At 38.8% G+C, this 27,666-nt stretch overlaps 1 protein-coding gene across 19 annotated transcripts in view; it reads left to right on the forward strand.

Annotated features, from left to right (window-relative positions):
* The window catches only part of LOC111931902 (uncharacterized), a 37,666-nt gene extending 13,543 nt beyond the window's left edge, over positions 1-24,123 (forward strand). For 4 of the 19 annotated variants that reach the window (XM_086897008.1, XM_086897002.1, XM_086897016.1 and 1 more), the window contains 8 exons: positions 5,089-5,248; positions 8,631-8,689; positions 12,583-12,751; positions 14,312-14,546; positions 15,337-15,393; positions 21,227-21,369; positions 22,307-22,351; positions 23,721-24,123. The gene's annotated coding sequence lies outside the window, so the exon portion shown is untranslated. Of the gene's footprint in view, positions 1-5,088; positions 5,249-7,974; positions 8,142-8,630; positions 8,690-12,582; positions 12,752-14,311; positions 14,547-15,336; positions 15,394-21,226 lie in introns of those variants that run through there. The other 15 variants (XR_015289048.1, XM_086897014.1, XM_086897006.1 and 12 more) reach the window with 11 other exon arrangements.
* The last annotated feature ends 3,543 nt before the right edge of the window (positions 24,124-27,666 follow it).

A 27,666-nucleotide genomic window follows, 5' to 3' on the forward strand; every position in this document is an offset into this window, starting at 1 on the left:
TTGAACCAGTACAAAAAGTTTCTATCCTCAAATTGGCAAAAAAAATTAAAATAAAAAAATTCCTGCACTGAACCTGAATAGCATGCAGGAGTTTTGCTGAATAAAATACTCTCCATGTCCTGAAGCAGTGCCTAAATGCAATTGGAATTTGTATCCCGACTTCTGGCTGGGAAGAAAGATTTGAAACATGATTCCTTATCAGAAACTTTTTATGAGGACTTCATTTATGGTCAAGAGGAGTGAGAATCTTTTTCTTCTCTAACAGGGGGTATTTTGTTGTGCTATTTTAAGTGAATGCCACTGTGAAAGGAATGCAATCATTAGAGAGGTTATAAGGAGTCAGACCTTTGGTCAAAACAAAACAACCCCAAAATTACAGCATATTGGATTTGGTCAGAAACAGTGAGCCATTTTGACAGCACCTAGTAGTTCATGGTGAATTCCTCTTTGTGATAAAACAAATTATCTACTTGTATCAGAGTGAAGGTTTCCTGAGAGACTTGGCCTATCACAGATTGTAAAGTACCTTACTAAAATGTCTAAATTTATATATATATGCTAAAACACAGGGATTTTATTTGACCAGTAAGGATTTTTAAAATAGTAAAAATAAATTATGTTCCTGAGGGTCCAGCTCATTTCTCCCTCTTGAGGATATTATTTCAGTGTAATCTATAGTATATATTCTTAGTATACAGTATAAAATCTTAGTTTTTTGCATCAAATACAGTTTTAATAAGTCATCAGAAATTCTGTTCTGACTGGATTAATGGGGGACAACCCATTGAATAAGAATTTAAGTATTTTCTTATAGTCAGTGTTCAGTGTAGCAAGTTTCACTGCCTGATTCTGTAGTAGAAGAAAGAGAGGTAATTTTGACTTTCACAAATTAGGTCCAGTTCCAGACATTGCACAACTCACATTTGAGCTTTATATAGCTGCTAGTCCCCTGTATTTCAGCTGAGACCTTTGCTGTATCGACTTGGAAACTGGGATTTTTGCCCCACCTGTAGCTGGCTGTATCTTACAGCTTTGTATCTTGGATCATGGCATTAAAATTGTCCAAACTCAATTAATTGTGATAGTGGTGAAATGAAACAAAGCAAGGAGATCAGATAGCTGGGAGAGCACAGCAATTTTGGAGCACTTCATCCTTTTCATAGCACTGCATGGTTTCCTTTCTCTCCTTCAGAGCTGACACTCAGATGTCTGTTCTGCTTTGGTTTTGTAATACATCTTCTGTGGCAAGGTGTGCCAAAGAACTCCTCCTGATGTAGAGATCAAAGCCAGGACCTGTCAAACGTGTAAATGAGAACACCTCAGAACCAGTTCAGTACATAAAATAAAAAATCGCTCAGCCAACAATAGTTTTCATGTAGAATTCAATGCAAGGGGGTTGATGTGTCTGCAGCACAAATTAACTCATTTTATCAGCTGGGCTGAGTTGGAACATAAAAAGAAATGCATTGTGCTGCTGCAGTGAGTTTTGAACAGCCCTTTCAAATAGTTTAAAATGTGAGTTGTGCCTTTTACTCAGTTGCATTTAACACAGCAAGTAAGTTAAGGCATTCAATTCTAAAGTTAACTTTTCATAGAGTATCCAAGTGCTGCTAGTAAATCCAAACTACTCAGTCTAGTGCATAATGAAGAGCTGTAATGCTCTGAATAAATCCATTACTCAAATGTACACTGTAATGAAGGTATAAATCATTAGTGTTTGCCTGACTTTTTTTATATGGCTGAGATTAACAGCAATGTAAGCAACATTGCAAACACTAAAAAAATCCCAAATATTTCTGAATGAGGATTGAGAAAATATTATCTATAAAATACACCCTGGATAATCTGTGTGGATAAAATGTTATCTGCAAATAGAAAATATAGCTTCTTTCATTTTTTTTTCCTTTTTTTTTTTTTTTTTGTACATAACAAAAATAGAAAACCTCCTAAAATCTCTTCCTAAAAGATTGTATGGCACTAGTTGGAATTTAGACTATCAAAGGTGCTTCTCATGGTACATAAGGAAGTGTGATATCCCATTAAAACAGGAGAGAATATTAGAATATTATTAATCTCTATTAAAAAGAGTAATGAAATGGAGTATGATATCCTGCCATCTGTGGCTTAGAACTCTTTCTTCTTTCATTTGAATTAGAAACAGGAAAAGCCATAATCAGAGCAGGGCATGGAAGCAATGGAGAGGGAAGTAATTAGAAGTGTTTTCTTTCATTTTTCAAATCTGAAGGACCTGAGGGATTCAGCTCTTGGTTTAAACAAGAGCAGCCATCTGACATTCTGCAGCTCTCCAGAAAATGCAAGTCAAAAAAAAGTCTGGGCTGTGGGAATAAAAACCACGGGTGGTTGTTTTCCCTTTTGTCTCATTTTGATTTTTAACACGTAGGAATTCACTAATGCAGGGAGGTTTCTTCCCTGCTCCGTAGTAGATGAGTTATATGGGCATATCAAATGATCCTGAATCTGTGTCTGTATGTTCAGAAGGAATATATACACATTTTGGTCATGGTTCTGGCCATCTTCTATGGTGTTAGAACAGATATTTAAGTGATTCTGGACCTCAGCTGGCAGCCAGTACAAAATGCTGGTGTATAAACTGTTCCCCCACAAAAAGTCATAACGTCACACCTGAGTATATCCACATTATGCATTTAGAAGTACACAGACCAAATATCCCAAAGGGAAATGGCATATGTTACTGCAGTCCTGTGGCAATGCCAGAGGTGTAAGATTTACTTTGGTTGTCAAATTTTGTTTGTTTGGTATTTATTCAGCTACTCTGGAATAAGCATATAATTTCTCTGCAAAGCCCCAGTATCCCATTTCTTATATCAAAATACACCTCAGTGTGTAACGCTCTAAATAAGGATGTAACACCACAGGCCAACTCAACCTATGAAAAGTGCAGCAAAAAAACCAAAAAGCCTTGGGGTTCCTGATCACAATTGTATGAGATGGTTCAGTGGGTTTTTCAAGCTCAGTTAGAAGCACCTTTCTACCAAGACTCCAGAACTGCTGCTGGCAAGGGATGCAAGCACCTCATGAAAAAAAGAAAAATCACAGGTAGTGTTCCCCTTCCATAATAATCTGAGCATCATGTTAGTGCTCAGGAACTATGAACATTTATTTGACTTTATTACTGCAGCAGAACACCAAAATTAAGATTTTTGGATAAATTATTTTTTTTAATCTAATGACAAGTAATCCCAGACTAAAACGTATTTGAGAAGACATTTATTTCATGAGCATTCAAACAGAGAATGTGTTTCACTGAAATGTTGAAGCAGAATGTAGGAGCTGATTAGACATGCCTGCCACGTTGCCTAGGCATGATCTTGAAGGACTTGGGGAGTTTGGAGAATTGTAATGCTGCTGACATTACACCTGGCAATGTGATAAGTCAGAAACCAAAACTATATACGCCACTTGTTTTCAAGTTTGCTGTCTCACCTTTTACCTAAAGTATGATTAGGAAAACCAAGAGCAACCCCCTCCTTTCCAAAAAACCAATCAACTGCCTCTACAGCTATATAACATGTAAAGATATTTATCTTGAGCAGAGTTTTCCTCTGATGAGTAACCAGCATAATTATTTGTCTTTCATTTAGGTGTTTTTTAATTCCACTCAAATATGAGCTTCTGATACAAATTGTTTAGATCAAGAAGAAAACTTGTATTTCTAATGGATTACTTGTGGAGCAGAGCAGGCAATAAAATGAATAATGGAAGGGAATTTTTAAAAATTGCAAACTGACCTTTGAAATGTCAGAATTTGGATGTTTCTTGTAATCAGCATTCTGTGATAAATGAGAGCAGTAAATGTAAAGATCCTTGGTTCAAAGTGTGTGTAATCGAAATCCAATGAGAGATCGATGGCCTTTTGGTGACCTTTTCTGAAAAGGTCAAATGACAACATTTATGGGAAACTTTTCATGTGCTTGGAGGATGATTATAAATTGGTTTATTTCATTTCAGAGTTCTAGTTATAGAGGGAAACTCTGCCTGTTTGTCTGAGGGCTATATATCTGTATGAGGATGTTGGTCACCTTGTAGGTGTGTCAGTTTTATACATAAAAATATGCATACACATACCCTGACATATTTGTATTATGTGAATTTCTAATACTGTTATAAAATAACATAAATGAGAGAAATGCTACTATATAGATATAAAATGTTAGGTTTTTTATGGAATCTTAAAAATAACTGGCAACAGGAGGATCTAAGATGACTTCAGTGGAAAACTGCTTCCATTCTGCCAACAGTGACAACAGATTGGAAGTGAAATAGCAAAAGCTTTTATCACAGAATCACAATCCACCAGACACTGTAGTAAGTGATGAAGAGAGTAAGTCTCTCTCTCAGAGACATCTTTTAGGAATAAGTCCACTGATGTATTTTTTTCTGAGTAGCTGTTGGAGAATTTTTTTGTGCTGATCTTACACACCAAAATGTCTAAAATGATCCAAAGTTAAATTAGAGACCATCATCATCAGCTTTTTGATGTCTGGATTGAAGTTTTGTATTTCAAATTATGAAAAAAATGCAATTTATTTGTTTGAATGATTGATATAAGTTTTTTGCTGAAATTATATATATATTCAGCTTTCTGTGCACTACTTGATTTTCTTTTTATCTCTGTAAAAGTTTAGTCTTCAAGTAGAAATATTTTCCACCTTTCTGTGGAAAAGAATTGGTTATGAGCTCTTAGATTTCATTTCAAAAGCTTCAAATGCTTGTAGCTTAAGCATAATTGCTTAAATAAAAGTCAGTTATGACATCAGTCCTATCATTAGTTACTGGGAAATCATGTAGACACCAGATCATCCCCACAGAAATACTCTCTTCTCTCTGAGGAATGAGAGTTTGTGCTTTTGGGCAGCTGGTAGTTGAAGCACAGGACATAAATCCGCAGGAACACGATTTTAGGAGTTTTACTGGCCATGGAACTCTTTGCTTCCTTGATGGAAATTCAAATGGAGGGCTGAGAGTCCAGCTCAGTTCTTATCTCCTTTTGCATCATTCATCATTAATGAACCAACATGGATAATGATATAATTATTCTGATCACAGTAAACAGGTTTGATGGCTCTGGTGACAAGTAACCTGCACAAATGCTCCTTGCTCTACTGGTTCTGCCTCTGTTGAAAGAGTAAAAATGGGGGAAGAGGGAAGAGATTTAGCAGTGTGAAGTATCAGCTATACATGGACACAGAAATAAATCTGTGGAAAGGTAAGCAGTTTTTACTGTGACCCCATTCAGAGGTGAACTGGAGTTTGAATTAACTGAAAAAGGCTCTTTCCATATGAGAAAATAGAGCTATGTCTTAGATATTGTATTTCATTGATATGCAAGTATATAATGCCAAATCACAGGGTCTCTGATCTATAACTGGCCTGTTCTATTAATATTTCTTTACTGTACCTAGCACTAGCTATTTCTGGAGCTATCCTAAATTTAAATATGCCAGCTATTGTTTCATACCATTATTCTGCAACCCAAAGCTGGAGCTGCAAGCTGTGATGTGCTGTGTTTTTATTTGCATTACCAGATAATTTGATACTGCAGGAAGAGGGGAGCTGGAGTCTCATTTTTCTGACATGGCTGAGTGATGCATTTTCTATTAAATACAGTCAGGTGAAACAGGCCAGGAATATCCTATCTCACAATTATTATAACTTGTGATTAAAAGATGGGTTATGTTGAGACAGCTTTGTCACAACCTTCCTTTGGAAGAAAAACTAAATAGTTTTAAATTCAGGCAGTACACACAGAACGTCAAGCTGTTGTCTTTCAAAGTGGTGGAAGGAATTGCTTCCTTTCTTAAAGGTTTTGAGCTTCACAATGAAATGAGCTCTCAGTAAATGATTCCTCTAGTAATAGTGTGGATGAGGAAAATAAATGAAAAGAGCAGAAGTCAGTGAATAGTTAGGAATGCAACCGTTTATTCAATTATTTTTGTACTTTGGGTAAATTTTCAGCCCTGAGTACAAAATGCCTTCATTGTACTAAGGAGATTTGCATTTTAATTCACTACACATAGCAAACATCTATAAACCCATGTGTTTTGCCAAAAATAACAAATGTCAGACCCTTGTGAGCTGCAGTCTATTGTTTAAACAAAAAGGGATGAATATATTAAGACCTTAAATCTATCACAAAATTAGGTGCTTTGTCATAAACACAGCAGTTAAGGTTAGCAATTTTATATAAGATGGCATGTTGTTTGGGCATTAAATCCTTGAACTGACATGTCAGGTAAGGAGTAGATATTCTGAAGAATAAATACTTTCTTCATGTGAGCAAGTGTATTGCCCTCACTTTTGTGTTTGTCTTTACAAATCTTAGTTTATTTCTAAATGTCAAAGTGTGAATTGAGCACGTGGAGATGCAGACAGTGAATTTGGCTTTCAAAATTTAGTTTGCAAATACATATTACATTTCTGGATACCAAGGTCAGGTCTTGGCTTTAAAATATTAAATATTTGTATAAAATATTTTACCTGGCATGGTAAAATATTTGTCCTTCCAACATAACAGAAGTTGTTCAGCTGCCAATAGAAAAGATTAGTTCAAAGATATTTTTTGGCTGGTGTGTTGAAATCAGGATGTTTGCCTGAGGAGATGCTCCAGCAGGGATATATTTTGAAGTGAAGTGGAAACAAAGAATTCCAAGACTACTCAAGAAGTGATAATGTCGTGAAACAGATTTCAAAGTCTTCAGGAAGTTGCCTCCATTTGTACATGAGAAAACCTGATCTAACTTATCTAAGTTTTGATGTTTGTTTCTTATTCTCTTCTATTCTCTTCTACTTCAGTGAACTCAAACTGTTCATGATGCCCCATGTGAAACTTTGGTCTGCACTAGCATAAGCATCCAGCTGCTTCATCAGCTGTGTGAGGCTGTCCTGGATTTTATGAACAAATCTATTCTGGTCAATAAGGTTTCTCTTGGGCTATCACAAGCTGCCTAGTGTAGCAGTAATATGCAATTTTCTTTTTAAGTTGTTTTTTTTTTTTTTAAAAGGAAGTGTACATGCCTTGAGTTAAGATTTCTTTCATAGAATTAGAGGCTCCAGACAGTATTAGAAAGTGTATGTTTGGTGAAAATTCACCTAAAGAGACAAACCCCACTGAGCTGGCTGTCACAGCAAGTGTATCTGAAATATCAGCAAATGCCACCACCTTGTCCTCCTGACACGTATCTCTGTGTTCAGCCAAAGATGATTATTGTGGGTTATTATAGCTAGGAGTTATGTTTGTTTTGGGAAGATGGTAAAGATCTGTCAGCTAGTATAAATACAAAGTTTATCTGCAGCTTTACCTGGTAAAGGAAAACTTTCTACTATCATTATGTTTTCAGTTGCTGAAAAGATGTATGGCATTTAGAAATGCCTCTTTCCAAAGAGAAAGGTAGCTTTTTTTCTTCAGGTTTTTTTTTTCTTCCCAGTAGTTCTTTAGGTATTTCCATAAAAATAATTTGTCGTTATCATTTTCCTGTCAGAATTCAAAATGCTGATGCTACCAAATTTCAACTTTGTAGAAATAAAAAATTTGTGTTCATTCAGCACAGCCCTTGCTGCTGAAAGTGCAGACACCTATAGGTATGTGATGACTTGCTCTTTGGAGGGATAGTTGGAGAAAAAGCATTCAGGAGATGCACTGAATTCTCTCAGGACCACTTCTTCTGGGTTTTATTCAGGTGAAAAGCAAGAGGAAATTCTCTAAAAACTGGTAAACCCACAAGGTTTGTGCTTGGCTAAGGGCAGGGGAAGACTCAGCACAAGTAGAACCCAGTACAGGAGAACACACCCCTCTCTAACCAGAATTTAGCACAGTCAATATACTTTAGTATACAAGGAACTGTAGCTGTTCTTCTAAGTTCTAATCTCCTTTCCTGGACTACCAAACAGGTAATAAAAGTGACCTTCCTGAGCTTGTGCTTCTTGTTACTGCAGGTGAAAAATGGCAAGGCAAACAAAACAAGTGGTTGGAAATCTCACTGTCATGACTGATACAACTGAGTCATTTGACACTGGTGCTGGAATCTGATTCAGAAAAGACAACTACAGAGAACTGAGGAAATGTGGACAAAGTTAGGAGACACTGCTTCAGGATGGGAAAAGTAGGTTTCTTAACACATTTACCTTGCTGTCCTTGGACAGGCCATAAGCAATGCCTGTGCAGGCACATATTGCTGGGGCAGGTTGCCAGGCAGGTCAGGCTGCCGGGGGCTGCCATCAGAAATCACCAGGATTAAGGCTTGGAGGCTGCTGCAGTCTGATCAGTGACTAGTGGAGGCTGATAAAACGCTGCAAATTACAGTGTGTGAGATTTATAATGGTTTACTTGAAGCACTCCAGGTTGAGAGCTGGCAGCTGAGTGCAGGAGGAGGATGTTTGACTGCTGCTGTGCTTTCAGACCAGGATGGTGATGAACAGCCTGACATAAAATGGGCAGTGCTGGATTCAAACAGGGCTCGTGGCAGACAGAGATACAGGAGCATATTCTATGGGGGTTGAGCAATTTATTGAAGATTCAGAGCTCGAGTTCTGACATTGAGATATCAATCACATGAGATTAGTATTGAGAGGTGTTTGCTTTCTGCCTACAGATAAACATCTCCCCTGAATGAGCTGAGATTTGCATGTAAACCTGCTCTGCACCTTAAATGTGAGTCACAGGCTTTTCTTTTCTGTTCTGTCATGAAAAGTATATTTAAAATATACTTGTATATATTTTAAATAAAGTATATTTTTGCTTACTTTATATATGCTTATGTACATAAAAACATATTTAAATCTCAGCTTGGGTACAGTACAGTACCCAAGTACAGTAGTCTTTCTTGTACAAAACTTACTGAGAAATTTTTTCCTCAAGTCTGCTGTTTCTTTAAATATTCCATTCCTGAGATGTACCATTCTAAATCTCAGTTGTTCTTTCTGAGGCTGGGATGTACTCAGATAGTATCATGCATCAGGCTTGGTAGATGCTGAATCTGAATGTAAAGGAAAACCAGATGTTTAGTCTTTCTATCCACATAAAATTCACATCAGTGAGCTGAAAATGTGGTAGGATGAAATTTAATTTTTCCTTTTGTTCAGGGCTGTTTCTGCTTAGAGTTGAAAGTCGTCTTTTTCCATTCTGTGTTACTACAATTCTTAGTTTTTCTCTTTAAATAGTTGATTCTGTATTTTATATTTTTATTTTCTATTTTATCTGTGTACACAATAGAGTATTTGAAGCACAAGGCATCTTCTTAATGTACTCAGCTGTAGAAAACATAAGCTATTACTAGATTTGCTGTTAAGAACACTGACATCCATACTGAAGCAGAGATAATAAAAATAAGTTATTCTAAATTGTAAAAGGTATGGTAGATTTCATTGACATAAAACCTAGTAATTGGCATTGTTATATAATGGCAATTAGAAAGCACTATAAAGAGTAAGGTCTGATCCAAAGGCTTGGCTAGATGAGAAAAACAAATGTCCTGTAAAGGAAAGGTACAATGTACATGGAAAGAAATAACATTTCATTATTTGATCTACAAACCTGGAGAACACACAGCATAAGCAGAGCTTTCTGAAAGCTTCAGTATTTTGAAACTACACCATGGAGGAATCCAGGTGAGTGAGAAAATCTATATAGGGGTCTCAGATAATAGACTGAAAGGAGCGTTTGGCCTCTCCCACCTATTTCAGTAAATTGGATTATGAAAGCCAAAAGCACAGAAAACTGTGTGACTTTATTGATACAGAGATTTCTGTACCACCTCCTGATCCTTCTCTTGGTGCACTCTTGTCTGGCTGTCCCAGTTGTGTTCTCTCACCTGTTAATGAACAGGTAACTTGGTTCTCCAGCTTCTCTGCCATCTTCTGAGGACTTTGAGCCACACCCTTCTGGGCACTGCCAAAACTTAGGACTCCAAAGTCCTTTTTATGGCTGTATGTATCTCCCTTTGGTTGTTTAATTTGATCTGTTTCTATAATTCACACAGCACCTTTATCTCCTCCTGTGCCCAACAAATGCTGAATGGATACCATTTTTCTGCAGCCTCCAATTCCACCCTCTCTCTCATCTCTTTAAGATCCTAAGGATTTTTTACTTAATTCTCTTTACATGTATCACAATAATTATTTTGACTTCATACCATTAATTACTACTGCACATCTTTATTGAGTGCTGTCATCTGAAAAGGAAATGCAGAAAACCATTGTGGGCCTGCTCACAAATATACTTAGTTAAATGTAACATTTTCATTTGATTTTCAGTGGATTTGGAATTACAGGTGATCACTTTCCTTCAAAGTAACTTTGCCACTAAGAAACTCTAGCTAGGATTCCTGGGAAAGTTATTATGTTATTTTCTGGATCGGTCTTGAAGTTCTTTGTTCCAGTAAATCCCTGAAGGCTGAATAACTAAAGGAGCTGTCTGAAACTAATGGCATTAAATCAATTGCTACAAAAATATATTTAGGCTCAGCATTAATAGTATGGCAGGCTAGATGACATAATGATGGACCACTGGCCTGGGATTTGGGAGGTCTGGACTGTGTTCTTGGCTCAGCCTATAACGTGCTGGGCGACCTCTGGAAAGTCACTTTACTTTTGCCTTATTACAAAGTTTCATGTGGAAAGTGCTTTGAATTCTTCTGATGGTGAGTGTTATGCCAATGTTATGTATTTTGCAACCACATAAGTGAAATCTGTTAAATGCCAAGCAGAATGAAAGTGGTGAGTGCCTGTGGTTAGAGCCTTCCATGGACACTGCTCAAACCTCCTGTCAAATCTGAATTTCTTAAACAATCTTGCAGGAGAAGTGGAAGGAGCAAGAAGGTGCCCAAATTGCCCTTTATACTTATATAAGACTGGTTTAATAATGATATACTTTACAATATGAGATGCAACAAGAAGGATGCATCAAGTGGGATTTTGCAGGACTTATTCTGGTAGTCAGCCTTTTCATTAGGGCACAGAATATGACACTCCAGGAAAGAACAGAGAGATTATCAATGATGGAGAGTGCTGGGATACTGTTTTAGATAGCAATTTTCCTGATAGATGCCACTGAGAAAGCCAATATACTTCATGCTACTTTTTTTCATATAAATCAGAGTTCAGCTCTCAGTAGGAAGATCAGCTGCACATGAACAGCAGCAGAGAAGCAGGATTTGGAGCTACAGGAGGAGAAGAAATCATCACAGGGAGCTAAGGAACTTTTGACTTGTGAAATTGGGTGGACTTGGTGTCTCTTCTGGGAGCTGTGAATGAGGAGAATCAAATAGATCCATCAAAAATTATCTTTGAGAAAGTAAGAAGGATTTATGAAGTCCTAGATCCTGGAAAAGAGTAAATGCAGTCCTTATCTTTAAAAAGAGAGAAGAGGAAGATCAGACGAATTACAGATCAGTCAGCCTTCTCAGAAAAAAATACTGAAGAAACAAATAATTTGTAAGGAAAAAACCCAAACACAGCACAGAGCAAAATGAACCCAAGGAAGTGTGAAACAAGAAAGATCTGTCAAAAGCAAATTATCCAAGTTCCAAGCCTGCTTTTTTTATATATATATATGAAAAAATAGAGCTGCTATAGTAGAACTGGCCAGTGTGGTACACTTTGAGCTTTGCAAGCATAACGTGGCGGCTTCCAAAGCAGACTGGGAAAAGTGTGTCTGTAATTAAAGTGCCCTGAGGTTGATACAGGGCTGTCTGCAAAGCCTCCTTCACAGAGAGGTTATTAATGACTCACTGCCAAACTCTCACACAGGATCCTTTGTGTTCTGGGTACAGCAGTAGCTTCTTCATCAATAACCTGTATGATGAAGCAAAGGTTATTCTTAGTAAATAAGCAGACCATATCATCCTAGGCTGATTCAGGCATGTTGGGAAAATATGAAATTTTTTCCAATAACTTTTATAATTTAGAGAAACATAGAGCAGAGTTGAATTAAGGACAAATATGACACTTGACAGTGCTGACCAACAGTGTGATTGTACAAGGCTAGCCAGCTGTGCCAGTTTGGAATACACAGGGTCATGGATCTGCAGGGAAAGGTCTGGGGTGTTGTTGGGTATCACTAGTGGGAGGAACCACTGCCCAGCTGTTGTGTGAAATACCAGCACTCACTGGAGATCAGGTGTTGGTCTCTTCTCCCTGTGACCAGTGACAGGACCCAAGGGAATGGCTGGAGCTGTGTCAGGGCAGATTTAGGGTGGATATTAGGGAAAGGTTCTTCCCCCAGAGGGTGGTGGGGCACCAGGGAATGGTCAGGGCGGATTTAGGGTGGATATTAGGGAAAGGTTCTTCCCCCAGAGGGTGGTGGGGCACTGAAGAGGCTCCCCAGGGAATGGTCATGGCTCCAGGGCTAGCAGAGCCCAAGGAGAATTTGGACAGTGCTCTCAGGCACAGGGTGGGATGGATGAGGTGTCTGTGCAGGGCCAGGAGTTGGGCTGGATGATTCCTGTGGACCTGTTCCATCCCGGAATATTCTATAAAAGAAGAAAAAAGCACTGCAGGGTAAGTGAAGGTGCTCTGGTGAAATCTGATGTCCATTTCCACCACTAGGCTTCATTGAAGATAACACTGGAGATTTGCAGTGTAATTGCAAGTGTAAGGCAATGTGAATGCCTACCAGTGAAGATTTAATGAACTGCTGTTATTTCATCTAAAGAAGAAAAAAGACACAGGTGCTACAGGATAATTGCCATTAAACTGAGAAGAGACTGCTGCAAAGGTAGGGAGCAATTTTTCTCTGTGTCCAAGTGAATGAGACATGGAGTAATAAGATAAACCTGAAGCAACTGATTTAGATTAGAAATTAGAAAAAAGTTTCCAACAGCATGGGTAGTTCAGGGTGAGAACAGAGTCTGTGCTCTCCACAGAGAATTTCTGTAATAGGAAATTTTTGAGAACAGGTTAACCCAATGTCTGAGTGACCTCTGTATAGCTGGCTCAGCCCCTGCACAGCCATACTATCCACAATCTACTTCTCCTTGTCAAGGGCAGAGCAGAAGGTGGAATAGCCACCTGGGACATGGCATTTTGGGCTTTTGTTTCAGTAATTGTAAATTTCTTTCCCGTCTGGTACAGGTTCTGCCTTCTGCTTCTCTTGCTCTCAGTGTAATTTATATACAGCTAGTCTATGATAGTTTCATTAGAAGGGGAATGTAAATAAAAGGGGTGAGAAAAATATATTAACATTTGTAAAGTACCTTATGAGACCAAGTGAAAGGCAGTATATAAGCACAAGCATTATTATGGAAAATCAATGAATAAGGTAATAAACCAAATTGAATAAAAAATGAAAAAAAACCCAACCCAAAAGTGTTATACTCTGTAAATAAACCCCATAAAATATATTAACCTTAAATAATAACAGCCCATTTTCAGGAGTTGCTGGTGAGTTTTTTTTTGAGTTTTTTTGGGGGGGTGGGTTTGTTGCTTTTTTTAAAACTAATTAAGTCTTTTTCATTTACCAAAGTTCAAACAATTAATCACAGGTCTATGTAATCAAAAGCGGAGTTTATTTCTTATTACCTATTCACACTGCAATCCCAGAATTTGATGGGATTACATATTATATATAATGATTACATACTATATATAAACACACACCTACTATGTAATCACTTAAAGTGCTGTGAACAGCCTATAGGTGGTTCAAAACGAACACTGTGTGTGCAGCACAAAGCATGAACAGCATTCCAGGCTATGTCACATCATGGGATAATCTGTTCCTGAAATGAATTTGACTTATTCATTAGTGAGATGAAGAAAGCTGATTACAATGAACTTTTTTCTTTTACATCAAATAAGGGATAATTTTACCCTGAAGATTTAGGTTTTTTCCCTTGAAGAAAAATACATGTTTTAAGAAGATTGTGTTTTCTAAGGCAGCTGCAGCAGGTCAATCATGCTTGAATCCTAGCACTATTTTTGTCTTGTTGGGTTTACTTAATCAGATCATTTTAAAATGACCTATTCAAGTTCATAGCAAATAAACAGGGATTTCTTATTTGTGCAAGTTTCTTTTGGTACACTCTTTGGATATTTAAAAAGCAATAAAGATGCATAAGAGTTTAAGTAATTTTTTTTTTTAGTTGGAGTATTAATGAGTAATTCAGGCAGCAGGGTTTGGAGGGTAATGTAGAGGATCACAGCTTATTATGGGGAAATGCCTTAATCAGAAAGAACACAGCCCAACAGCCAATATTCCATTAATGTTTTCAGGTTATGTAAAAATACATAACATTGCAACTAAAACCGTGAACAACCTGTTCTTTTATTTTCACAGCCAGGTCATTCAAATTTCCATGTTGTCTGAAGCTAATCCCAACTGTGACTGGAAACAGCTCCAGATGCAGCAGCAGCTTAAGAAGGACCTTGAGATAGTTTACAAAATGAATTAATGAGAGTGAATAGTGTAATCTACATTTGCAAGTCCTTTCATCCAAGGCTCTTGGAGCAATTAATAAACACTGCTGCACTGCTGCAACAGAAGAAACAGTTGCTGCAAGAAATTCTCAGTGGTAAAGCCTCCTGACTTACACATGGTGTAGTGGCTGGGCATCTAGTGACCAAGTCACCTTAGAAAAGGAGACTTCAACACCTGAATTTGGACAAATTTGAGAGTATATAGATGCTTTCAGTGCTTCCCAATTTTCTTTATTGAAGAAGATACAAGGACAGAGAGCTCAGTTCTGTTCTCTCACCCAGCTGGGAGCTGTTGGTACCAGCAAAGTTCAAATCCATGATGTGCTGAACGTAGTCATAAAATAATCAGTAGGAAGTGGAGAAAATGGAAATAATGTGTACCTGCGGCATCTGACATCTGATTCATCTGATTTATATGGTCAGAATTAGGCCCAGAAATAGGACATAAAGAAAGTAATGTAATTATGACAGAGAATCAAGGCTATACCATGCTTTTACCACAAAACTACCTTCCTGCAGTCACAGATTATTAAAATATAGGGTAGGACTTGGAGGAAAACAACAAACCAATTGGCTTTTAAGGATAAGTGAAGTAACCAAACATAACATGTGGGCTATCTAGGCTTTTTTGTGCAGAGAAACAACATTCCTTGGACACATGACCATGTGAAAAACCAAAAAGATTGAAGCAAAAGTAACAGTTATTCCATTGCAACAGTGTTGTAAAAAGGAAGTGAAAAAAAAAAGGAGAAAAAGCCTGAGTTCTTTACTTTGGCTTCTAACCTCAATTCGAAAAAACCACCAAACATCAGAGAAATTGCAGTATTTTGGTGCAGAGAGGCTTGGACAAACCATTTTACTTCATTTTGTTTTCTAACTTTTCAGATACTTCTGGAGGGCTTGAAGAACTGTTTGAACTGTCATGAGGCTGGTACAACTGAGGTCAGTTGTATGTGTTTATATCAAGAGAAGTTTAAAGATTTTCTTCTAAATGAAAATTCATCCCTAAGATCACTGGGGGCAGTGCCCCCAGTGGATGCCAGGGAAGGGAGCCTGGAAAAGTGGAGTAGTCTGCTGATACTTGGTGAAGGGAAAATGTTGCATATAGGTAAAGCCTTATAAAATAAGTGCCTTTTTACACATGTAAAACCATGGTTCAGGCCTGCTACTTTGGCTAAGCAGAAAAGGGCTATGGGAAAGAGACTCAGCTGGATTAGAGGTAGAAAAACAAGTTATATAAACATTGTGTGTTCACATCGTGGTGTATGGTGATTGGCTGGATTATGCTTGTTGTGATTTAAAACTGTGTAACTGGGAAAGGCCTAAATGCTTAAAAAAACCTGTTTTTTGCAATAAAAAACTTAGGCTTTCTGCACCTGCCTGAGGACTCTGTCACTATGGACCCTCACCCACAGGAAAAAGGAGTGAGGGAAAGGATGGACAGGCAAATTGGAGCAAGGCTGTTGCACATAGGTGTGGGAGCACTGATCAAACACAAGCTGGTTACAGAGCTGTCAGGACAAGGTTCAAGAGCCATCAGCAATCCAGGAGGGGCTGGTGGAGCAGAGCAGGCAAGGCAGAGGCAGCAGATGTTTCATAACAAAATCTCTACAGCAATTTAGGTTGTTTTACTGGTGAGCTCTCCAAATGTAAGCCTGGGTCTCCCTGGCATTTGGATCTCAGCAGTTAGGACTCCATATATCTTTTAGAGTACAGAGATGTACTTGACACATAACACAGAGGATGGGAAGTTTTATGATCTTACTTCTAAGTGGTCATTTCATACCAAGTCGTAAAGCAACAACTAAAAACTCTCCCTCTGAGAGTGAAAGAAACCCTCTGAGGGTGGGTTTCTTCAAGAAACATATCACTTCAGGGAAGAAAAGGGGAATTGTGTCCTGGATGAAGCAGAATGACAATTCAAGAGGCTGTTTCCTGAGACTCTACAGAACTTGGACTGGGTCACCACTTTTTGGGCAAAATTTCTACAAAGTATCAGAGCGTCTCAAGGAATGCAGTAAATGGTGGGAGCAGTTGAGTTCTCAGCTGAATGAAACAGGCAGAGGGGTCTGCAGTCTGAGTAATCTTCCTGGTGCCTGGGTTAGTTAAAGTGAAATATAGTAAGACTTCTTGGCAGTGTTTGGTGTTGGGCACTGATGCGGAGTACAACTTATAAGAACAGATGGTTTCATCGTTTCAAATAGTTCACTGGGATGCAATTTGGCTGGTCCAGCAGATCTTGGCTCAGGACATCATGTTCGTACCAGTTCTTGTTCCTTGGCATTCAGCTGTAGTTTGTGCCCTCTATCCAGTAAAGGATAGCAGGAGATTGTCAAGATTAAATGGTAATGAATCAGCATCACCGTTTGGAAGCTTAAAAGTTGCTGACTTCTGCCTGAAATGGGATAGTCTCTTCCAGGGAGTAACTGGTTGTCAGATGTCTTCACATCTAGGCAGACAAGATTTGGGCTGTCATCTCTCCTGTAGGTTAGAGCAGAGATGACCCAGGCACTGCTCAGGAAGAAATGTGGGGCGAGGGCTTTGGGACTTCAGCCTGTCCTGATTTGTCTGGTTATGACAGAGTCTAATTGTGACAGAGGGGTTGGTGCATTTCTTTGTGATCCTTTATGGTAGTCTATGAGTGAGCATAAAATCATCTCGATCTGGCTCTGTTTTTATTGTCAGGTGAAAGAATCACAATTAAAAGCCTTAGCTAAGACCTATTCTGGACTTGATTTATGTAAAGAACACGACCAAAATTGATTTAATACAACAGGATTAATTTATTTGCCTCATTTTAGAACCTAATCCAAGACCCTCAATTATCTTTCAATCAGTGTCAGTGAAAAATGGGGAAATACACTGTGATTTCTTGAACTAAGATGTTATTTGCATGTTCATTTAGACTCAAGTTCAGAAAAAAACAGGAAGCTGTGCTCAATATCTCTAAGTCAACTACACCATCATCTCTCTAAGGAAAGACAGTTTTACAGTTAAATCAGAAAAGCTGAAGTACCAACATTCCCCATCAGTACATTTTGTCTAGTGCTGGCTTTAATTCCCACTGGTGTAAAAGAAAGTGTTCTTATTTGATAATATTTGAATCAGATTCACAGTGAATCACTGTACTACAGCACAGTCTTTTCATTTTTTTAAACTCTTATAATTCCCAGTGACTTTGTAATGCTGACACAGGCCCATCTACCCCGAATTCCACTCAGATACACAAATGTGCTATCAGGACTCTGTGTTTGGAGCACTTGGATGTGGTGCTCTTGCTGCTCTCCTGCAGCACCACATCCTGGTGGTGTTTTCCCAGCAGAGGCAGTGCAGAGAGCAGATTAGCCAGGCTTTCCCTTGCTGCAAGGCAGAACTCAACAGTAAAGTACCATCCACGAGCTGCAGGCAATAAATAGCTTTTACCTGGGAGCTCATTCTTGAGGTGTTTCCCTACCAGTGCAACTGGAGAGCTATCACTCTGGCTGGTGACATGAAAGATGATCATATACTGTATTTCTTGGCTTTTTTTCCTGCTGAGACCCATCCAGAGGCAATACCTACCCTCTATTCTTTCCCTTCTATGCTCTTGCCAGTAGATGGTGGTAGCAGTTGCTCTATTGATGGCAGTGCCATATGGTGCTGAAAAAAGCAGTGCTTTATGATAGCTGCAAGAATGACTTCTCTTTGGGAATCTATATTCTGTCAAAGAATGCATGTGAGGCCCTGATGAAGTGCTACCACTTCCATTTAAACAGAGGCCTCTGCAGCAGCAGCTCCACGAAGGGGCTCACCTCGTCAACAGTGATCACAGCTGAGCACGAGATCAGCAGAGAGGCTGCTGAAACCAAAGATACTAGATGTTAAATACAGTGAGGCTCAGCCACAGAAGGTTGACATTAGGTGTTCCAAAAACAAGGCTTCAGGGTGCAGGGAAGAAGTGCAAACTCTTATGAGGAGTGACTGCTGCAGGAGCTGGGATTCGTCGCTGGGCAGCTCCCATGCTGTTCTTCGGCTGTGGAGGAAAATGTACCTAAATCAAAGTTACAAGGCAGGAGCCTGCTGATTGTCAAGCTGCCTATTAATAGATGGTACATTTGGGAAGCCTAAAATCTCTCCCATAAATTAATAGGCTTGAAAACAGCTGAGACAGGGCCATTCTGTTATGTGCTAGGGAAGCGCTCAGCCAAGTTTTAATGTTGAATTCTCCTCAGTTTTAAGGTTCAAAACGAAGCAAAGGATCCCAAGCCAACAGCCAGGCTTTCACCAAAATCATGGAGCCACATTATTTCACTGGTGGTTATGTGGGTGGAAGAGGGCAGTAAAACACAGAGCCTACCTGGGGCACCAACAGGCCTGGTGATGAGGGATGGGCACCCAACAAAGACATGGGGCACAGAGGGGATGTGACCAACTAAGATGGACTTTTCTTCTAATAATACAGAGCCTTATTTTTAAAAAAATATGTATTTTGCCCTTATGTGTGTTCCCCAGCCTGGTATGATATTATTCTGATGTGCAACAAAGCAGTGTCTGGGCATATACATTCCATAAACATAGTAAAGGAATTGGGCCCTTGGAGACCTTCAGAGCTTAGCAGAAATGGGAGGAAAAAAAATGATATGGTCACTTGAGAGGTAAAATTTCAAAACTTTGAGTGTTAGGTAGGAAGCAAGTTTTCCTAGACTTCTTTTTCAGCATCTAAATCTAAATTATCCATTCTCCTTTTCCTCCTGTAAGATAACCACAGCTCTGTTCTCCAACTAATCAGGGAATTTCCAGCAACTATTTCTTCATGAAAGCCTGCAAATGTGGTATCTGCAATTTTCTGGCTTGATTTTTCAGGCTGCACAGCATTCAGCAGTTCTCTGGCATTCCTGGGATTACTGTCTGCTTGGCATTACATTAAGCTTCTTATTTAAGTTTCTGTAGTGTGAGTTTAAGGATCTGAGTTTTAGACACTAATTTTTGCTTTGAAAATTGTGTTCAGCAACTGTATAGACTTAAAAAAAAAAAAAAAAAAAAAATCCTGACAAGGGAGCTCTCCTCCTGAGTCTTAACCCTGGCAAGTTTTTAATTTCTCTTTCCTCCCTCCCCAGGGAAAAGATTCACCTAAGATGCAAAGCATATAAAACTGTCAGATCAGATGTATGATATGTATAATTAATGGTGTAGAACAAAGCGATAAACCCTATCCTGAAAATACAAAATCTTCCCTTTTTAAAGTTGCCTCCTGCTTTCACCCTTCCAATTCCTCTAGGACTGTGTAACATTTAGATGAAATCAGCTACTTTGGGGCAAGAAAACAGTGCCAATGTTGCAATTTTAATCTGAACAGGAACATTTTGGAGCCTGAAAAATAATCCCTGCTATCTGTGTCTCTCCTTTGGCCTCTGGGGGTGTGCTGACCTGCTGGCTGCTCTGCCAAGCTGTTCCAGAGAGGTGACATTGCTCTGCATCCCTGAAATACAACATGAGAGGGGCAGGCTCACATATACAGCACACTGCAGATGCCTCGTCCCTGGAAGTGCTCAAGGCCAGGCTGGATGCAGTTCTGAGCAACCTGGTCTAGTGAAAAGTGTCCCTGCCCAAGGGAGGGGAGTTGAAATGAGATGATCTTTAAGGTTTAAGCTGATATCCTTGTTCATAGAGTTGTTTTGAAAGGCAAAGGGAAGATTTTTGTATTCTTCTGGAGAGCTAGAAAAAGATCCCATTTAGGAGTCAGATGGCACATAATCAGCTTGTCCAAATGTAGGCAAAGGTACCACTAGACATTTATTCTTGTTTATCTTCCTGCTGTTCTTAGCAAATTAAAATAAAATTAGCAAATAATTTTATATAAAAAATTGATTGCACATTAAAAAAATCTTACAAAGAAACCAGAAGAATAATATTTATCATAATAATGACCTGAAAATTGTCCCTCAAGGACTCAAGGTGCCTTTGTCCATATGAGGAACCTTACAGAGGTGTTCTCTATGTGTTTGATTCATATAACCCAGATGTGCCTTGCAGACAGCACAGGTGCAGTACTGAAGATTCAAATGGAGAAGAAAGACACGAGTTAAGGCCCTGATAAATGAAGAAACATATAAACTACAGGTGGAAATCCAGTATGAAGTGCTTCATGTAACCTGTTAAAGCCTGTTAAGCCTTCAGTAGTTATACTGTGAGACCTTACTGAATGGCAGAACAGCTGAGGCTGAAGGTGCTGCTGGCAATTGTCTCCTCCAGCCATTTCCAGATGACTTTGGAGTATCTCTAGGGCTGGAGAGCCAACAGCAGTTATGCTGGGGTGAAGTGTTCTGAGCCAGGTATCAGTCATACACTAAAGAAATACTTGCTCTTTGGTGACACAGGAGCTGTCTGAGGAGTATGGTTAGTACTGTGTGAGAGCATGGCCTGAGCAGAGCTCTCTGACACAGAAGTTCAGCTGTGCCTTTGGGTATTCAGATGTTGTTTGTAATGACTTTTAAGATGTGTCAGACAGGAATTGTTTAGAGGAATAAAACAAAAGAAAATCACAGCGAGGTTATTGGTCTCCTTCAGGCAACAGAACATCTTGACTTGCCCCTCTGAGGGAAAACTGGAAAGTTTAAGAACTTAATTTTCTACTGAATAGTTTGAATTTTTCTTTTGGCCTGCATGTTAATATGTGCCCTGCATGTATGGCAAGTGCTCTGCATGTCAGAACATCATCACTAATCATGGGAAAGAGGAGTCCTTCATAGAAGGTCTCCAGGGAGCTGTCATTTTAAATGTCTCTGTATTTCAGCAGGGCTGGATGTGATATGGAAGGCCAGTGGTGACAGAGGCAATGCTACAACATGGGTGTCTGACCACTGGACTCCTGGAAGAAGCACCATCATCCCTTCTGTGAATTATGATTGGCTAAATTCTTCATCTTGGGAAAGATCTGAAGTGAGTTACATAAAGCAGCTGCTGTTGGCATTGCTTCCATTCTTACATGACCTAATTGCATGGAAAAGGATGACTTATGGTTAGGTAAAACTGGAAAACAGTTGCTGAACAGTGTTTGATGTTTAGTATTTGCTGAACTTGTTGTTTAGTGCATCTGTTGGGGTAATAGATGTGTAAAGTGGGGTATGTGTGCCAAAGGGAACATTTCCTGCTGTGCTGTGCAGGGACAATGGAGAAGTCAAGGAAAGTTCACTCTACTCTTAAACTCTTAGTTTTGTGAGCTGTTCTTTTGAAATACAGGCAGGCTTTGCTGACCTGCTGCATTTAATCTCAATATCTACTCTGTCATTAAAACACTGATTTGTTTTTTTCTTCTGTACTGAAAATTACACTGTTCCATGAAAACTGCCATCACTTCTGGAGAAAACTGTGTCTAGTCTTCTAAATCTTTGCAACTGGGCATTAACAGCATTATATGACTTCAGTGTAAAATAAACAGGAATGCTTGAAACAAACACCTGCTTTCACAGACTGCTATTAGATTAGATTAGGGATGTTGAGAGCCTGGGTTTATTTGTTTGGCTCAGAAGATGTGTTTGACCTCTCTTTTCAGAGGCAACATGTGCAACATAGTTCTATTTCTGCCAGAATGTGTGTTATTAATTTATGGAAGCTAAAGGCAGAGTGAGAGCTGGAAAAATAATTTTTTTAATGACTGTAATTCAGGCATCTAAAAATACTTCCAGGTTCTTTCTATAGCCTATTGCTTGTATATCTTTTCTTTTTAGCTCTTTGTTGAAAGAGCTGATTTTCCCTGTGTTTGATACAGCTACTATTTTACTGTATGTTCTTTGTACATGAAAACATAAAACACCTGCTGCAAGTTTATTTTTTATTTAACTAACAAATTCATTTTTTGTTGGTTTTTTTTTTGCAGTGCACATAGCAACTTGAGTAGACCTCATTTATCCTATTCAAAAATGCAAGTACTTTAATTACAACACTGCCTTTCTCCTCAAATCATTTTAATGTGATAGAATTTCAGTTTGTGTAGTCTTTCCTCATATTATAGATATTTTTAATCTGAGGTTCAGCTTGTTAGCATCTGTACCACTTCACAGGCCTACAGGATGCTATTAGGCAACCAGGTTGCAAGGACAGAATTCAGCAGATGGATTTCAATTTCCTTACCCTTAGAAATAGGGCTCCAGCTACCAGGGAGACCTATTCCTCCTCATTCTTTCAAGATTTTTAAGTCTTTTATAATTAGTACTTCATCTTTATTCCAGGCACCAGTATAGTAGACAAGCAAAGTAATAAAACTCTTTTCATGCAGGGCTTTCCTTCCCTGCCTGATGTCTGTGGTTTATACCACACATCCAGTTGTGTCTGTGACTGTACAATGTGCAAAACAACACCTTTTCTATTGAAATAAAATTCTTGGCTTGGTTCTTCAAATTTGCATTTTGTCTAACACTGAAATGATGTAATTTTTTTGGTCCAGTGTGTGAACTAACCTTGTGGTACTGGGGACAAAATATCAAGCAGAGTAGTAAAGAGGGTTACTCTGAAGTTACAATTCATGGTTGGTACATATGGATTGGCATGAAATCCTGATGCAACAAATGAAAAGTTAGTGGCTGAACACCTTTCTAGTGACTTTCTGAGCCAATAATTCCACCTACTGTAGGCATGCATGGGTTCCCTAATGTGTGAGGGTCTCACTTGGTTCCTTGTCCTCTATTTTTAGGTGAAAATGAAATTAGAGCTCTAACAGAAGAGCATGTTTTTGAATATCAGAAAATACAGTCTCTGTAGAAAGTCCTTATGGGACTATTTATTTATGTATAGTTAAGGTTTGCAGCCACTATGTGTTATGTGGTGATTGCCTGTAGGGAAAAAAAGTGTATTTATACATAATGAAGTAGTGCACAGCTACTAAAAGCAGATATGCTGGAAATTAAACCAGGAGTAAAAGTATTTCTTTACATTATTCTCAGTGGTGTGCTGGGAATATATAGGGTTTCCTAAATGATACTTGGGCCTCTCCAATAGGTACATTATTAGATGTTTGATATAAAACTTCACTGGCTATGCAGAAACCCAGGCTGTATCATTACAAATGCATCTTCAGTGAGCTCTTTTTTTAAAAAGCCACATAATTTTATGTTGCATTACATTATACATATTATAATATTGGCTTTTTGCAAATATTAAAGTGAATGTTATATGTATAAATATTGGAAAACTTTGCTATAGGAAACTTAGAAATAGCGGTGTGATATATATATGTATTTTTTAGGCTGTAGTATGGTATTAAAATAAATTCTGCTTTTGTTCATATAACCCAGAGAATGAAGAGATGGCAAGAAAATCCCCCCCTGCATTCTTAGGTTATTTTATCCTGATGAAGACAGCAGTGACCAGAGCTCCAAGGGAGGAATTTACTGAACTTCTGTTACTGGGGAGTGTGAGACTCAACAGAGGCGAGAAAATTGATCTGCTGGGGAGAGGGGAGTTGAAGCTAAACAAAAGAACATCTAAAATTTAAGAGGAATGCTTGAATCATGCATAGGAATTTATGAACATGCAAAAGATTTGTGTTTTTAAGGGACAATCCTTGGTTAGGAAAGTGTGCTCTTAGCTGAATGCTGTGGCAGCCAGCCGCATTTGTTCATTTTGCTTTATTTCTGTCTCCTAATCGTCTTTCTGTTAAACCTTTTAAATTTTATATTAAAAAAATGTGAATTTTTTAACTGTGCATTTGAACTGTCGTTTTTGACAGCAGGAACGAGCAACACTCCCGGGATGGTAGATGAGATGTGCCAGAAGCTCCGGGCTGTGGCCAGAGATGCGGGTCCAAGGCTCATTGGGGAGCGGCACCGAGGGGACAAAGGGGACAGGACAGTGGAACCCAGATCCCAGCAGGGCAGAGAGGAGGCAGCCCAAGATCCCAGGCACCTGAGCACACCAGGCTCAGGAAAATGAATCCACAAACACCAGAGGTTTATGTCCAAAAAGGAGACAGAGGAGTCCTTCTTCTTTATTCAAATAAAGGGAGAGGCCATGGGGTCTCTCCAATTTTTGGAGGGCACAGCCTCCTTTTTACCCTAAATTCCCTTCTCTCTTTCCCCATAGGCTGAGGTACTTGAGAGCTACAGACTTCCCCTCAATGCATAATCCCTTCTTAATTCTTAACTCTTGTGGAATTCGCGGCGCTTCCTCAGTGCCTCTTTCATCCTTCAATGGAATCCATCCCATTGTTTCTGTTATCTCTCAGTGCCAGTCTTATTTTATCAGCAGAACCACAGCTTGTTTGTAAAGACAAACCCGTCACTCCTCTCCCCAGGACAGGTCTGTGGTTTAGGGAGGTAGATGTTGGTCACTCTGTGGTTTAGGGAGGCAGATGTTGGTCACTCTGTGGTTTTGGGAGGTAGATGTTGGTCACTGTGGTTTTGGGAGGTAGATGTTGGTCACTGTGCTTTGGGGATGTAGATGTTGGTCACATTCCAGTCCAATGCTCACCCACAGAAAGGATGAGGCAGTTCAGAACTGGGTTCTGGTAGTGACAATGAATTCCCTTCACAGTAAGTGACAGCTCACCTGCCCTCCAAAACCCAAAGTGAGAGCTCTAGCAGCTCCCCAAACATCTTTTTTCCCTGTCCAAATCTCCAGGCATCCCTCCCCTCTCCCCTGAGTTTCTCCACTCTTTTGATTTTCTTAAGTACCCAATAGTTAGTTTGCTAGCAACTTACAGGAAAAAAATTCCATAAGTACAAAAGAAAGAAACCAAACCCCCAACACCACCTAAGACAAGTGACTTTCCAAAAATGTGTTTTACTTCTAATTCTTTTGCCCAGTATTAATTTGAGAAAAGAAAGCTTTATTACAAAGTAAATGCAAATGGGTGGGAACAAAAGGTATCCTAAAATGCTGACAGATGGTTAAAACAAAAGATTAATTAATTAATTAAGTGATAAATGCAGGGGGGTTTTAATCTCACCCTGCCCCCCTATCCCTCATCACAGTTAGGTACATAGGAGGCATGTCAGCTGCACAGCCCAGGAGACCAAAGGTGACAGTGCATGGAGCAGGGCAGTAGGAGGTACCTGTCTGTCAACAGGTTTCAGCTGGAAACAGGAGTGGTGTGTTTGAAAATGTGTTATCTCTGATCATTAATCAGACCTGGCTGATTATCCCTTATTAATCCCTTCCTGGCTGTCCAATAAAGACATCTTTCCATCAGTGCCTGCAAATGAGGTTTTGTGCACGACTGAGAGGAGGTAAACTTTTCTTTCTCCCTAAACTTAATTTCTGTCCCACTTTTATTTGTCCATGTCAACACAGAACTACAACAGAATGATCACAAATGTACCCATGACTGCCTGTAGCTCTCCACCCATCAGAACACCACCACAGGATATCAGAAGGAGAAAATGAAATATTTTTGATGTGGTGTTTCTGTGTCCTACTAGAATATAATGAAAACCTGATTTCTGATTGAGATTATTTAGCAATATTTTATGTTTGAGTATGCCTCTGTTCACGTGATCTCTTTCCCCAATATGATGGAGAACACAGAACCATTAATTTTGTAAGCCTTTTTTTACATTAGAATCACAGAATAATTTGGGTTGGAAGGAATCTCTAGTTCCAAATCCCCTGCTATGGGCAGGGAAATGTTCTTTACATTATTAGGGCCAGCCAAAAATGACACACAACACAGGATTAAGATTTAATAATAAACCAAATAATTCATCACATATTTATATGCAGCTACAAAAAGGAGACACTAGACCTAGAAGTTTGGGGAAAAGTTTTCTCTTTCACTGTTGCTACATAGAGATAATCCTAATGATTTTCAACAGGCTGTTCATCTATTTCCTTCATCAGTGCCACATTCTATATGTTTAAAGTTTTCCAAAATACCCTGAAGTTTAACATTTATATCTAGAATAAGCTGAAGGGATTCTCCTCTCCTACTTCCCAGAATTGGAAAAAGAAGGTAGAAAACAGGAGGAAAAAATTCCAAATATTCAAACTGCACTAAGCTTTAAATCCAGCTTCCACAGGTGTGTAGTATCAGTCACCAGAAGTCCTTACTTATGTGTGAAAATAAGATAAGGAGTTGCTCTGTTTCTCCTGTAATGCTTTAAGTTTGCAATACTGGGAAGAAAGGTTTTTAATCCTGTAACATGAGATTTGTATCAACAGCTCTGGGTAACTATTTCCTTTCAGATTCTGACTGCATGAAGCTCTTGCTCTTACAAGCACAGATGAAAAAGTGCAGGTAGGATAATCCAGATTTAGTTAATATTCTGTAAAACTGATAACAGTATAAATTCCATTCTTTCTTTGGAGTGCACAGTTGTGCTTTCAGTTACTCCTGATCAGGTGATGTGTTGGTACACAGGAGCTCTTACAAATACCTCCTCTCTGCTGGTACACTGGGTGTGACTGGAATTTGAATTTCCCACACACCAGTGTGTGTTCAGCCCCCTCCTGCAGCCAGAGTATCCCTGCCTGGGGAAACAGTTCTTCCTACAAATGCCAACAGCTCTGCCTGGCCCTGTATTTGCATGGGTTTTATGACTCAGCTCAATGCAGACTTTCCTATCTTTTTTTTTTATTTTATTTTTATTTTTGGTGCCTGCTTAGAACAACAGGCTTTTTCCTTAGAAAATAACTTCCTGTTCCGTGGATGTTTCTGCAGAGCCATCACTGCTGCACTGGAGTAGATATGAAATTGTTCATAAGTTCAGCAAAAAGCTACTTTAAAATCATTTGTGGTTCACAGATACTGTAAACATCTATTTTGATCAGTTAAGAAACATGGGTGCTTTTAGTAAAAGCAGTGTCTGGGATGATTTTGTTTTGATTGCTCAGCACTGTTGGTGTTGAAAATAGGTGTGTCAGTATTCAAAAAATGGTCCTCAGGCACTCAGATTTCTTTAATAAAAAGCAAAATTCTCATTAAGAGGCAATTTTAAAAAGCAGTACTATCCATTTTTTGGGGCTATTATGCATATAGAGTGTTTATAGTTCCAGCAAAGAATGAATTAATGGAAAATAAAGTTCTGTCATGCACTAGTGCTGCAGCATTGTAACATAATGTATGTGAAGCTGGTTATAAGTCAGCCTTTCAACAGGATTGTACATGATCAAAGCTTCTCAAGTGAGAACTATGTAGCTTAAATGATTGAAAACAATTCTAATGTTTGTCTTCTCTGCTTCAGATCTAAGTGTTTTTCTTGTTAAACTGAAAAAAACCCTATACCTGTGAGTCTCTGTATCTCC

Source organism: Cyanistes caeruleus, chromosome 7, assembly GCF_971803275.1.
Source record: "Cyanistes caeruleus chromosome 7, bCyaCae1.hap1.1, whole genome shotgun sequence".
In the NCBI taxonomy this organism is placed as follows: domain Eukaryota; kingdom Metazoa; phylum Chordata; class Aves; order Passeriformes; family Paridae; genus Cyanistes; species Cyanistes caeruleus.